Genomic DNA, 12621 nt, shown 5'->3' with positions numbered 1-12621 from the left:
TAAAAACAGCATCCTCCAATAAAAGCGTTAAATTTATGTTAAATAACTGGTGTCACCTCTTTCAACTAATATAATCTAAATATGAAGCAAATAAAGTGCAATGTTTGGATTGACCTGTTCAATCATATTATGCATAAACACATGACATCTGTTAGTTTTTATAAGAAAGGAAACTGCCTGCTACCTTTGAGGGCCACCAGTTGATTACCACTGTCTATTCCAGTCCCTTTTTGCATAGCAGCTATAATGGTTCAGACCTTATACAGTTTAGTGCAAGGTCAAAGCTAAACTGCAGGCCTCTCGATTTCTAGTCAAGTACTCTCTTGGCTAAACTGCACTGCAACTTTATAAACTCATGAGGCTGGGGAGTTTCAAATGATGTTAATTCCAAGATTTGAAAGTGTGACTGCATTTGAAAGACCATAGAAATAGCACTGCAGTAACCCATTTTCCTCTCTGGATTTTTCATTAAATTTTCTTAAGATCAAATTGGTCATTTTTTATTTTTGGTCTCATGTGCCATGCTGTTATATAAAGGCTATAATTTTTACTTAGCTGGTCCCTTGCAAGCTTGCCAAGTCATTGACTCTTCCTTATTTGAGTTCGTCAATGTGAAAAGTGCCCCACTAAACTGTTCTGTTTGATCATAGAAACAGGCAGGACCAAAAAGCCTCAGAAGATACCTCTCGTAAGTGAATAATTTTGTAAATTTGCTTCTTTCTGATAATAACTACATTTGGAATCCAGCTCTGTACCCTCAGTATCTCAAAGGAAGCTGGCAGGTAACTCCAAAATGCTGTTGGGGATTTAATAAAGAGTATTTGAAAATTATTTGAGACTACATTTAGTTTAAAACTCTATCCTTACAGAGAGTGGAGTTGACATTGGGAAAGTGATTTTTTTTAAAATACAGTGCTATCAAGAATTAGAAGAAAGGACAACAATTTAAGTATGGTGCTGGTAGCCTGCACTTCTGGTGAGCATTCTGTAGGCTAAAGAGCCGGTGCCAGGGACTGGTCCACCACACCTGGCAGCATCCCATTTTGAGACTACCTGAGCATGCAGAGAATGTGTGGCAGGTTGCTATTGCTCACCAAAGCCCTTCAGAGAGTTTAGGTTTGCTAAATGCCATGTATGTTCTTCATACCATGCACATTACATTTTTAAAACAATATTTAGCTGCTTGCCACTGATTTTGAGCCACTGCTATCAAGGAACCTGCATGCCAAGGCTCCTCAGGGGGACATTTGCAATGGTCTAGAGGGTGTCTCTCTTTCAACCTATCAATTAGGAAAAGAGCAGAAGCAGATGTGATATATTAGATGGCCCTAAGACAGATCACTCTAAAACATCTCATATTGTCAAGAGTAATTCAAGTTGCCAGGAATCCAAAGTTTGCCATGTGACATCCCCAGAAGTCTGATGGGGTTTGACTGGTTTACTCTGCTAAATGAAACTGCTGAGATGACTGTCGCGGGGTGATTAATAAAGTGCATAAATCTTAACTATGGAAAGAAAAGAAGATGAATGGATGCATGCACATATTGGAAATGTAATGAAACCAAATTGGAGCTACCAAGATTTGCTCATATATTTCAGAAAAACAATACCATGTTTATTGTTCCTCACTGATCTTGTTTTTTTGGTCTCATTTCAAAAATGACCAGGAAGACACGAATGGTATTATTTTTCATTTTTCCAGCCTGAGAAACTGGTAGCAAAGTGGGAAAGTAACAATGAAGTCATCTATACTTGCCCTCGTATTTATCATTTGTTATTTATTTTCCTCGTGTTAATGGAACTCAAAAAAAGAAATGGTTGGTTCAACTCCTCAAAGCTGTTATTGAATGCTGTTAGTAATCATATATGAAGTTTTGGTAGTTTTCAAAGTAATTAGAACCCTGGAGCAAATAAACACTAAATGGGTTCTCATCTTTGAAGTTATTTTTTTTAACTAAATAGCTCTGTTCTGCTATAATTATATACTAGTCATCATAAAATTAAAAATCATTTTAAGTGAATGGATGGTTTTTTAAAAGTATTTGCTTCTTGCTAATTATTGTAAACTAATTGTAGTTTATGATAGTCTTCAAGAACTCTGAAATCACTGTGTTAGAGTCCTAGTCTCCAGTGGTTGCAAGCTTCAAACCAGAAGGAAGCAAAATGATGGGAAAGGAGTCTCAGGCAACTAGAATACTCATGTGTGAAAGGATCATTATAGACAGCTGTGCAGGGAGATGACATAAAAGAAGCTTTATTGTCACCAGGGGTCTGAGTTTCACTCCATCTATACTACACACTGACCTTTGGCAGGTTACTTTAGCGTCTCTCAGTCTGTTTTTGCATTGATAGAAAGGGAATCATAATATCTACCTTGCAGCATTGTTTTGAGGATTAAAGATAATGTCAATAAAATTTTAGGACAGAGTCTGTCATCATTAGTTGCTATTATTATTATCATACTTATTGTCCTTTCCATTGCTATTTTTATGATAAATTTTACTGCTGCTCATATGCTCATGCTTGGTCTTCAAGACAGTCAGTCCATCCTGTGACAGTATTCTCTTTTCCAATGGCAAGTTTATATCCATCAAGAACATGGGACTTAAGTGAATCCATAAAAGCGGAAGTTTTTCACATCATTTTCCTATTCCTAGGGGCCAACGTCAGGTCAAGCATGGGTAGAAAATATGACTGTTCAGGCCACTTATTTATTAGTGGCTTTCTACCATGAACCAGCAAGTCTTGCGAGCTTACCCTATCCCAACTTTATGAAGATTTGCCACCATCTCTCTAGGACAATGGGGAAAATAAATAAAAGGTGAACTACGATCATAGAAAACTGAAACATCAAACAACAAGATAAAGCCCTAGAGATGGGCCTCATAAATGTCCTTTTTCCCTTAGTCTACTCTTTCTTTACTCTTTGTTACAAATTGATGCCATGAGTTATACAGGTTAGTAAAAACTGGGCACCAGGTGTTTGTCAGGAGGCAGAGATGATGAATATCAGGTCCAGGGGTTCCCTCTAACTCCCAGCACTATCACAACTCTTGTCATCAATAAACTATTTCCTCTTACTCTCCTTAGCTCTTTGCTCTGACTTCTCATTTTTCATTTTTGCTTTTGGCTTAAAGAACATTCTTTCTTAGCCAGTTTCTTGGTTGCTACATACAAAATTTGCTGATTTTTGCTTATATTCCAAGCATGAAGTACCTTACATATGCTATGTAATTAATCCTTAAAACAATTCAATTTTTTAACAGCTGAGAAAAAAAAAATGTGTATGACATCCAGATAGTAAGGGCCAGAGCAAGGACTTGAGTGAGACGTTCAGGGTCAGACCAGGCTGCCTTCCTGGCTATATTCAACATGGTGGACACAAGTTTGTGATTTCAGATGGGATTCCTACAGGAGAAGCTAGATGTCGATTCTAACTGCGGACAGTGTGATGAGCACGCAAACTGTGCTTCTCCAAACCTTCCTTACCATTCTCAAAAGAATCTACCCAATTCTGCTGGTGCCTAGGGGTTGACCAAGAGATGCAAATCCAGCTAACTCTCACACTTTATTCCCTATTCCTTTAGTAATTCCCCATCATACTCAGTTCCTGGTCACGCCACCCTGGCTTTCCAGTTCAAAGGAGCATAGAGCACCCTGCCAGCTAATGACACATGGCCCCAGGGGTAGCGGAAGAAAATGTTCTCAGTAGGCTCAGGGAGTGGCAGTGTCAGCCTTTATTGTTTCTTTTAAGATGCTGGAAAGAAAAAGAAGGTTGGATGGGTTTCAGAAGGAAGGAAGAGGGATTTGTTGAGAAACAGGAAACAAACCATGCTCAGAGATGAACAGGACCTAACAAAGCCAAAAAAGTGCCATTTCTAATTGTATCTCAGACAGTAGGGTCCAGCACAGCTTTCTAACATATGTTCATCCCCTCCCACCAGACTCAGCCAGTGGTGCTGGGTCTTTTCCCAAGTGTCAAATGCATTCTCAGAGGGTCCAGGCATTATAAGAGTACTTGCCACCAATTATTGTATACCCACAGTGCCCAATACTAAACTGGGTCCAGTACATATAGCATCCCACTGATTGTTTGCTGTAACTCTGTGAAATTGTTATGATGATGATGATGATGATTACTATTATTATTATTATTATTCTGGGGATTGAACTCAGGGTCACTCAACCATTGAGCCACATCCCCAGCCCTATTTTGTATTTTATTTAGAGACAGGGTCTCACTGAGTGGCTTAGCGCCTTGCTGTTGCTGAGTCTGGCTTTGAACTCAAGATCTTCCTGCCTCACCCTTCTGAACCACTGGGATTATAGGCATGCACCACTATGTCTGGCTTGGTAGATTATTATTCCCTGCTTACAGATGAGAAAACCAAGCTTGAGAGGACTTAAGAAAGCTGCTTACTGTCACACAGTTAGAAAAGGGCAGATCTGTTGTTGCAAGTGAGTCCCATTATTGAAACACCTGTGTCCATTCCCACATTATCAGAAGCAGGACAGTTTTTCAAGCATGACAAGCCACATTAGAGAGTTTTATTAGAGGAATGGAAGTGGGGTGAAAAACAGGTGTCTTAAGCTTACTGATGCCACAGTGGCCTGAGAAAATATCACTGGTTCCTTATTTTTTATTGGCAGCATTCATATTTCATTAAATACAGGAAAACTTAAAGCTGCAATATGGATTGTTTGCCTTTTTCTATTTACCTGAGGTGGGTTTTTTTTAATCTCTATATACTTTCTGAAGTTTATGTGATCACTATAACATGGACTCTATCAGACCTCTCATGGAAAGTTAATGTAAGACTCGAAGGATTTGCAAACCAGAATGAGGAGATACAATCCCAAAATGTACTCGTGCAATTTTATTTCCTAGGCTCTTCACTATTGACCATTCTGAAACAAACATGGCTCAGAGCAGAACAATCTAATAGGGGATGAGGAGGAACCTGGGAGGATCTAACAGGGTATAGCAGCATGTAAATTCTTGCAATCACTTGAGAATTAAAAGAATTATTGGCTAGGTCATTTGTCTGCCTGGGATCATGTGGCTTCCAAAAACAGATATTTTGATCCATTACTTTTCCAAGATTCTTATATATCCCATTTTATAAAAAGAATTATGTTGAGTACACATATGTTACTTCAGGCAAATTGCAAGGGAATTGAATGAATTTTATGCCATCATTTCCAGTCCATCCTGGTGTTCCATTTTTGTCTAGGCAGAAAAAGTAAGAGTCCTTATGGATGAAGATTGGAGGGGACAAGGATACCCCAGGCAATCAGAATCACTCACCTATCAGTCTAATTGTGCAGATGTTCAAAACAGGATATGCTGATTCTTGTCCAATTCAGTGTGAAAATTTATAGACTCATATTGCTTGAAGGGAAATAATGAGGTCATCTCAATCTGTTCTGCCTCAAGCCAGGTGTACACCCAAACTATAAACGGTAAAGAGATTGGCTGATTATTTCATCTGTCTTGTAAAAGTGCAAGAAACCTGGAGCTTTCTTCATGTTATCATTAGAAGGAGAAAAAAAGTAATCATCATGTTTGCTCATAATGAATCCAGACTGTATGTCAAAGTGCTTCCCTTAATGAGCTTGGTGGATGGAACTTTAGGCAGTCTTTTTGAAGTCCTCTTTATATTATCCATTTTATTGACATGAAAGCTGTGACTCAGAGTCATATACCTATCAGAATGTGATACAGTTTATGCTAGTGTGCCAGTGGACATCTATAAACTAGAAACCACTCTGTCTCTACCCTTGGTATTTATGAATGTGAGTGTATGGTAAGAGATGAAGTTTCTGAACAAAATTCCTAGATAATGACAAGAGAACCCTACTCTCCAGCCCCAAGGCTAGCCCTCTTTTTATTCGACATTCATCTTCTCGGTGTCCTCTATTCATGCATTTTCTCTCTATCATCTTTGCTCATTTCTCATTTATCATCTTTGTTTCCCTCCATCTCTCTGAGTTCTGGCTATGCTAGAAGACACAGTACACACCATCCTCTTTACAGATTCATCATTGGACCCAAGACGGACCTCCTTTCCCTGGAGTTGAGTGCTAGGTGCTCTTATCTTTAGCTTTACCTCACCGAATCATGCAGGGGTGGTCTAGTGCCAGTTCGGATTGACTATGGCTGATCAGGGAAAGATTGCAGTATCGATAGAGGAAATGTTGTGATGGATTAGCTTAGCAGAAAAGAATGGAATGTTTAGGATCCATATCTGCCCTTTCATAACTAGCTCTTGAGTGTCCAGAGAGTATGGTGTCTACCATGCTACCTAATGTGGCTCTGACCTCACCACAGAGGCTAAACCACATTTGATAACCAATTTCTCAAAAGGTGTCATTAACTTATCAGGAGTAAAGTCTAAATGAGGCTGGAAAAGCAGTGTATTATGTTTGCCAAAGGATAATGTTTCTTTTAAAATTAAAGTGCCAAAGAAGGAGTCCTGTGTATTTTCTCCATGAGCCCTGGCGAAATATCAAGATAATGTGAAATTCCACATGCAGCTGCACTTAGATTTTATTTGTGATAGGTCTAGACCCATTGGAATTTTTATTATTTGTGTATTTAATTCACCAAATCAGTTGTCCAGTTCATTCTACCTGTTGCCTAAATTGGGTTTAAATGATATTCTTAAGGAACAAGAGAAAATAAAATATAAATAAGTATATACACATTGTTTTAGTCAGCCTTTTGCTTTTGTTTTGTTTTTTTATTGCTCTGACTAAAAGACCTGAGAAGAACAACTTAGATGAGGAAAAGTGTATTTGGGACTCACAGTTTCAGAGACTTCAGTCCATAGATGGCTGACTGCATTGCTCTGGGCCCAAGTTAAGACAGAACATCATGGCTGAAGGGTGTGGAGGAAGAAAGCAGCTCAGAACACGGCACCAGGAAGCAGAGAGTGCTCAGCACACCAGGGACAAATATAAATCCCAAAGGCACATCCCTAGTGACTCACCTTGTGCAGCCACAGCCTACCTGTCTACAGTTACTGCCCAGTTAATTCATTTCAGTGGATTAATACATTGATTTCACCTCTGAAATTACTTGCACTGTCTTACATATGAGCTTTTGGAGGACACTTCATATCTAATCCATAACCCCCAAATATACACACATACCTATACATGCATGTGGATATGCATCATAGATATTGTGTAAATATCTGTATATCATATGTGTGTTGTGAAAACAAAAACAAAATCAGATCATAGAGAACCACAGTTATTGAAAACAGTCTACATAATAAAAATAATCATATTTGCTTTTAAAACCTGCACTTCTTGCCTGTATTTCCAGTCTGAACAACTAGATGGTGTCAACTTAAGCATCTGCATCCTGATCCCTGTCCAGTTTCAGCAAATTCCAGTAATATTTGAGGTTCATTCTCATTTCATGAAGGATATAAGCTCCCCTATAGTTACAGCACTTACTTCCGAGGTTAATTGGAATTTCAACTTCAACAATTTCTTGAAGCTTAGAGAAAAATATTGTGTGTTTGAAAAGCAAGAGGAATAAATTGCAGGAGAGTGAAAGACAGGGTTTACATGGTTTCTCTCTCTTTGGATCAGCAATTCTTTGGACCGTAGAAGGAATAGGCAGCGGCTGGAGTCCAGCTTTCTAACACCTCCCATCAGCCTGTGCAGGGGAAGTGAAAGGAAGAAACAGACTTCACCTGCCTGGGACTCAGTTCCTCAGGAAAGTGGGAAGAACAGCAGTCCTGGAGTCAGAAGACCTGAGTTCAAGTTCCTCCCAAGTTTTTGACCTTGAGCATGTGATGTGGCCACTCCAAACCTGATTTCCCCTTTTAAGTAAAGGAAATTATATTTTTACTTACACCGTAAAGTCATGATGATCATATAAGAAAATCGAAGTGAAAAGACCTGATGAACCGAAGCCGAGGCAAATTAAGCTATTACTGCCCAATGTCACTCAGCTCCAATTGCTCACCCTCTTCTCCAAATGACTTGCCTTGAAACAGGGATCATTAATGTCTTCCTTCAGTGCTTATTAACCTCATTTCTACCAAAAGCACTTTAAGGATCCAAGGCCTGTCTCTAACAGTGGCTAACTAGCTGTCTCTAACTAACTGGTTGGAAGAGGAGACATAGTTTGAAATGACCCCCTGGAGAGAACCAGAGCTTTTAATATAAAAATATGGATGATGAGCAGATTTAAAGGAAGGTAGAAGCAATATCAGCTTAGAACTTGGGAAGAGTTTTGAACAGCTCTGGAATCATACCTAGTCGGGGCTCCCAGAACCAAGGCTCCTCAGCACTCAACCAGCTTGTCTCAGAACTTAAGTCACAACCCTTACCCACCCCTACCCCAAATCAGGTTTCTAAGCTACTTCTGCATATATCATGTCATCTACATAGAAGATTGACTTGCAGATGACACATACTCTCTCACGTCTGGCCTAGAGGTTGTCACTTTATGCCAAATGTCAGCAGATCTATTCCTACTAATGCCTGGTATCTAATAGAAGACACATTTCACTCACCAAATATTTATTGTGTACCCATTAGAGAATGGGCACTGTGCTAGGAAATGACTGGTCAGTAGTGATGGAGCAGTCTCTGTTGCACAGCATCTGAATTCCTGGCTATTTGCAGCCACTGCACAAGGAAAAGCCCCTGAAGAAAGAAAACTTCTCTCCACTGGACACAGGCAATGCTACAGTTTGGAACAGCAGTAGATTCCAAGTCCTGGTTCAAGTTCAGTTTTTTTCTTTCTTACTGATTTGCTGTGTGAACTTTCTGGTCTTCTGTTTCCTTCTCTGTGAAATTAGAGGGTGACATGAGTTCTCCCAGAACCCTTCAATTCTAGAATAACAATTCCTGGACCTTAGGAAATTCTGTGCCATGGTTTCCATATTTGTCAAGGAGAAACGATGATATGGGTGCTGCTAGCATCACTAGCTGTTTCTGAAATTGAATTTAGATATATATGGATGAGTTTTAACAATATAACATGTGCATATAAACTTGAGGTGCTGCTAAGGCTATGACTGGACTATGATCATCAACATGGAACAAACAAAAGCAGTCTTGCATTTTCTGCTCAGGACACAGAAGGTACACTCCCGTCATGTAAGCTGAAAGCATGGGGACACCTGCCCCTGTGCAGGTGGCTAACACAGCCTGCAATTACTAAGCACTCTTATTTCTTGAGAACCTTCCTCACCCAATGCTTGGGGCACAGCATGTATATAGTAATACAATTGAGATAAGTCTCAGTTCCCTAATGAGAAAATAATCTCCTGTCACCATTTATGTGTGTTCACTACAAGCTGAGCTCAAACCGGTTTCTTATTTCTGAAGAATGGCTAAGCTTTTTCTCTTTCCCTTTTGCTGCTGTTTGGAGCTTGCTTTTGGGAGCTGACCTACAACTTTTTTATTCCTCCTAAGCTTGATAGTACAGAGTCATAACCCCCTCCAGGTCAGTAAATAATATCAGCAACATCCAGGCCACCTTTACCATATTTCTGTTGAAGGCTGTAATACAAAAACACCCTGGAGGTATTGACGATGATAATTTTTGTCCTTGATTCTATCTAAACTCAGGCTTATCCCTGCCCATGTAGTATGGAGTGGGCAGTGTGGTTGATTCGAGATAAGTGCACTGTACTTTTAGGGCCTATGCTCCTCTCCATGTTGCTTGGCTACAAAATGGCACTAACAGAATATTTTGCATTTGCTGTAATACCATAACAACTGGACTAAAAATATATTTTGACTAAGAATGAGGACATTGTGCTATCATTTACACAGGGGGTTGCCCCTGGAATGCCTTGTTCAGCTAAAGAAAATATTATGGCTACTGATCTTGTTGTTTATGTGAATACTTGCAATGGACTGAAGCCTGTAAGCTTACTGTCTGCAGTCTCCCTTCTTATCCCCATCACCACCACTGAAAGGAGAAAATGGCCTAGCCCATGTACACATGGAGAAAGAGTGCAAGGTCCGACTCTGAATCTCTGTGGTCTCCTTTAGAAGGGAATCTTTGGCAGATGAGAAAGTTGTTATCATAGGTTGTATGTTGTTTCTGTATGTTGTCTACACTCAAATGATCCGCTTAACCAAGTGCCTCTTGGATGAAATGAATCCCAAGAGGCCAGACTATTCATCTCCAACAAGCTTCCCTGAAAAGAAACATTGACATCTTAGACACATGGGATACAATACTATACACATGGGATACAAGACTGTGCACATGGAAATCAGCAACAATGCATCATAAATGCAAATCCAAATTATGACATTAAAATAGACTTCTTACTTATTGCCTCTTATATAAATAATATGAAGCACTGAAAGTACCCTCCACAGTGTCAAAGCAAGGAAGTGGTGGGTGAATTAACTATTTCAATTCTGTGTCTGATAGCTTTATTTCAAAGCATAATGCAATGTAGTCCAGAAGGTGACTAAAATCAAGTTTTAAAAGATAACAGCATTTGCATCGCTTCTCATGTAACCATTTCTTGTCAGTGTTACTCATGAACATTAATGAGGAGACAGTACTATCTGATCCTTGCCTCATATTGACAAACACAGGGCACACCCAAGTTTGATCTAAATTTCCATTCCAGCAAAAGGCATGGGAGGTGTTAGGATATTTTCCTTTTCATGTGTATTCAGTTAGTAATAAAAGACTTTTTTTATTATCAGTAGAAAATCTTAAGAAAAAACAGAACTAACACCAGCTGATTGTAATTTATATTTCAGAAAAACAGTTTTAAGCTTTTTATTCCAGCAAGGGGAAAACTTGTCAGGAGTGAACATTTGAGCTCTTTGACCAGTTGGAATTCATCTTCCTTTTCGCATTAGAGGCTGAAGCAGACCCAGACCCAGATGTGCAGTTGGTTTCTGTTCAATCTCAACTCCTTTGGGAAAATTATACTGAATTGCATAATTTTTTTCTAAATGACCAGATTATATAAACACACCCATTTCATTTTAATAGCAGAGCAAGAGACACCCACTGGGGAAGCATGCTAATACTTCTCTCTATTATATTTTGGGACAAACTTTAAACAAAGAAGGATTTCAAGCCTTTTATAACCTTGGGCATTAACACATTTTAAAAGCGACTTGGAAATACACATGGCGATGTATAATGGAAATAATGCATCTTTGCTTCCCTGTACTTCCCTTTATACTGCCATATTGGTCTCTTTGATCATGTATGAAGCTCCCAAATGGAAAACTTGGTTTTCCAACTTGGTTTTCTGTTTGTGATCACTGACCCTTAAATTATAGTGATCCAAACTCTCTTTCCCATAGGGAGGTGTGTTGTTTCCAATCTGGTTTGGAGCAGAAATGGTTACCTTCCACTGGTGAAGACTTAGCAACAGCAAGTATCCAGTAAATAATGAGAACTGGCCTGAGGGCCATCTTTATGGTTTGCTCTTTAGGAATACCCAGATGTTGGAGCTCTCTGCAATCCACTTTAGACACTCACATTCCTTGGAGGAAGGGAGAACACATGGAAAGACAAGGAAAGAAAGCCTCTTCCTCAGCCCTTTGCCTGTGGTTAAGTCCCACAGTGATAAAGCATAGTGATAAAATGAGATTAGCTCATATATGACTCTCTTGGGTCATCTGTGAGAACTGGCAAGGTGCTTTCACTAACATTTTAAGAATAGCCTACAGGGCTACGTGGGCTCTTGCATAAACAGATAGATGTATTTTGTGAGATTTATTATATAAACCAACATCAGGAGATTTCATGGAAGGCTTAATTGCTCTCAAAGGTTTAAAGGATTTTAAATATGAGATATTTGGTCAAAAGTAAAAATAACAATTAAAATTGCTTAACACTGGAACCTAAACAAAGGTTTGCTTTGAAAGCAATTGTTTATATTATCACTGTTTAGATTTTCCCACAATCTGGAATTTTTCTGGAGTCAGTAAATATCATGTGTACTAACATAATGAGCACTAGCAATTAGCAGAGTTCTAACCAGTGCCCGGTAAATAACTGCATTGTTTGCTATGAAAATTACGAGTAAAAGACTAACTAGGATTGTTCTTACAAGCTCTGAAAAGAATCACTAGGAGGTCATGAACTATGAAATGTATCTGGGGAAAGACATGAACTATGAAATTAGATGTGCAAGAGTTTGCATCCCAGTTCAGTCACTTAACTCAAAATGTTGTCTCAATATGTCATCTATAAAATGAGTAATAATAACTATTTAATGGAGTTGTTATTAAGGATTAAAGTGAACATATGAAAAGAATATATATACTAGAAAGAAAATATTTCATTAGGGTTAGTTCCTTTTGTTTTCTAGATCCCTAAATAATATCTGGAAGTGGAAATCTGCAAATGTTTTTACTCAGGACACACAAATACTACTCTCCCCCCTTTATCCCAGACCTCCATAAACCTGTCAAAACTACATAAGGGAATGATTGCATCAAAACCAAAGCATGATCTTCCCTTTCTAGCAAGATGATTGACCATATATTTAGAGAAAATCCTCCCAGTCTACACTTAAAGTGCTCCGTGATGGATAAATGGATGGAAAGAAAGAGAGAAAGAAAAAAAGTAAGTAAGTCAAAGTCAAGAAACAACCAGAA

The 12621-nt window shown here is 38.9% G+C and overlaps 1 protein-coding gene across 2 annotated transcripts in view; it reads left to right on the top strand.

Moving 5' to 3' along the window:
• Positions 1–12621, top strand: part of Samd12 (sterile alpha motif domain containing 12) — a 384995-nt gene that overhangs the window by 297114 nt on the left and 75260 nt on the right. The gene's annotated exons all lie outside the window — the stretch shown is intronic.

The sequence above is a fragment of the Marmota marmota genome, unplaced genomic scaffold (assembly GCF_001458135.2).
Source record: "Marmota marmota marmota unplaced genomic scaffold, marMar, whole genome shotgun sequence".
In the NCBI taxonomy this organism is placed as follows: Eukaryota; Metazoa; Chordata; class Mammalia; order Rodentia; family Sciuridae; genus Marmota; species Marmota marmota.
This window is presented reverse-complemented; position numbering and strand designations above follow the sequence as displayed.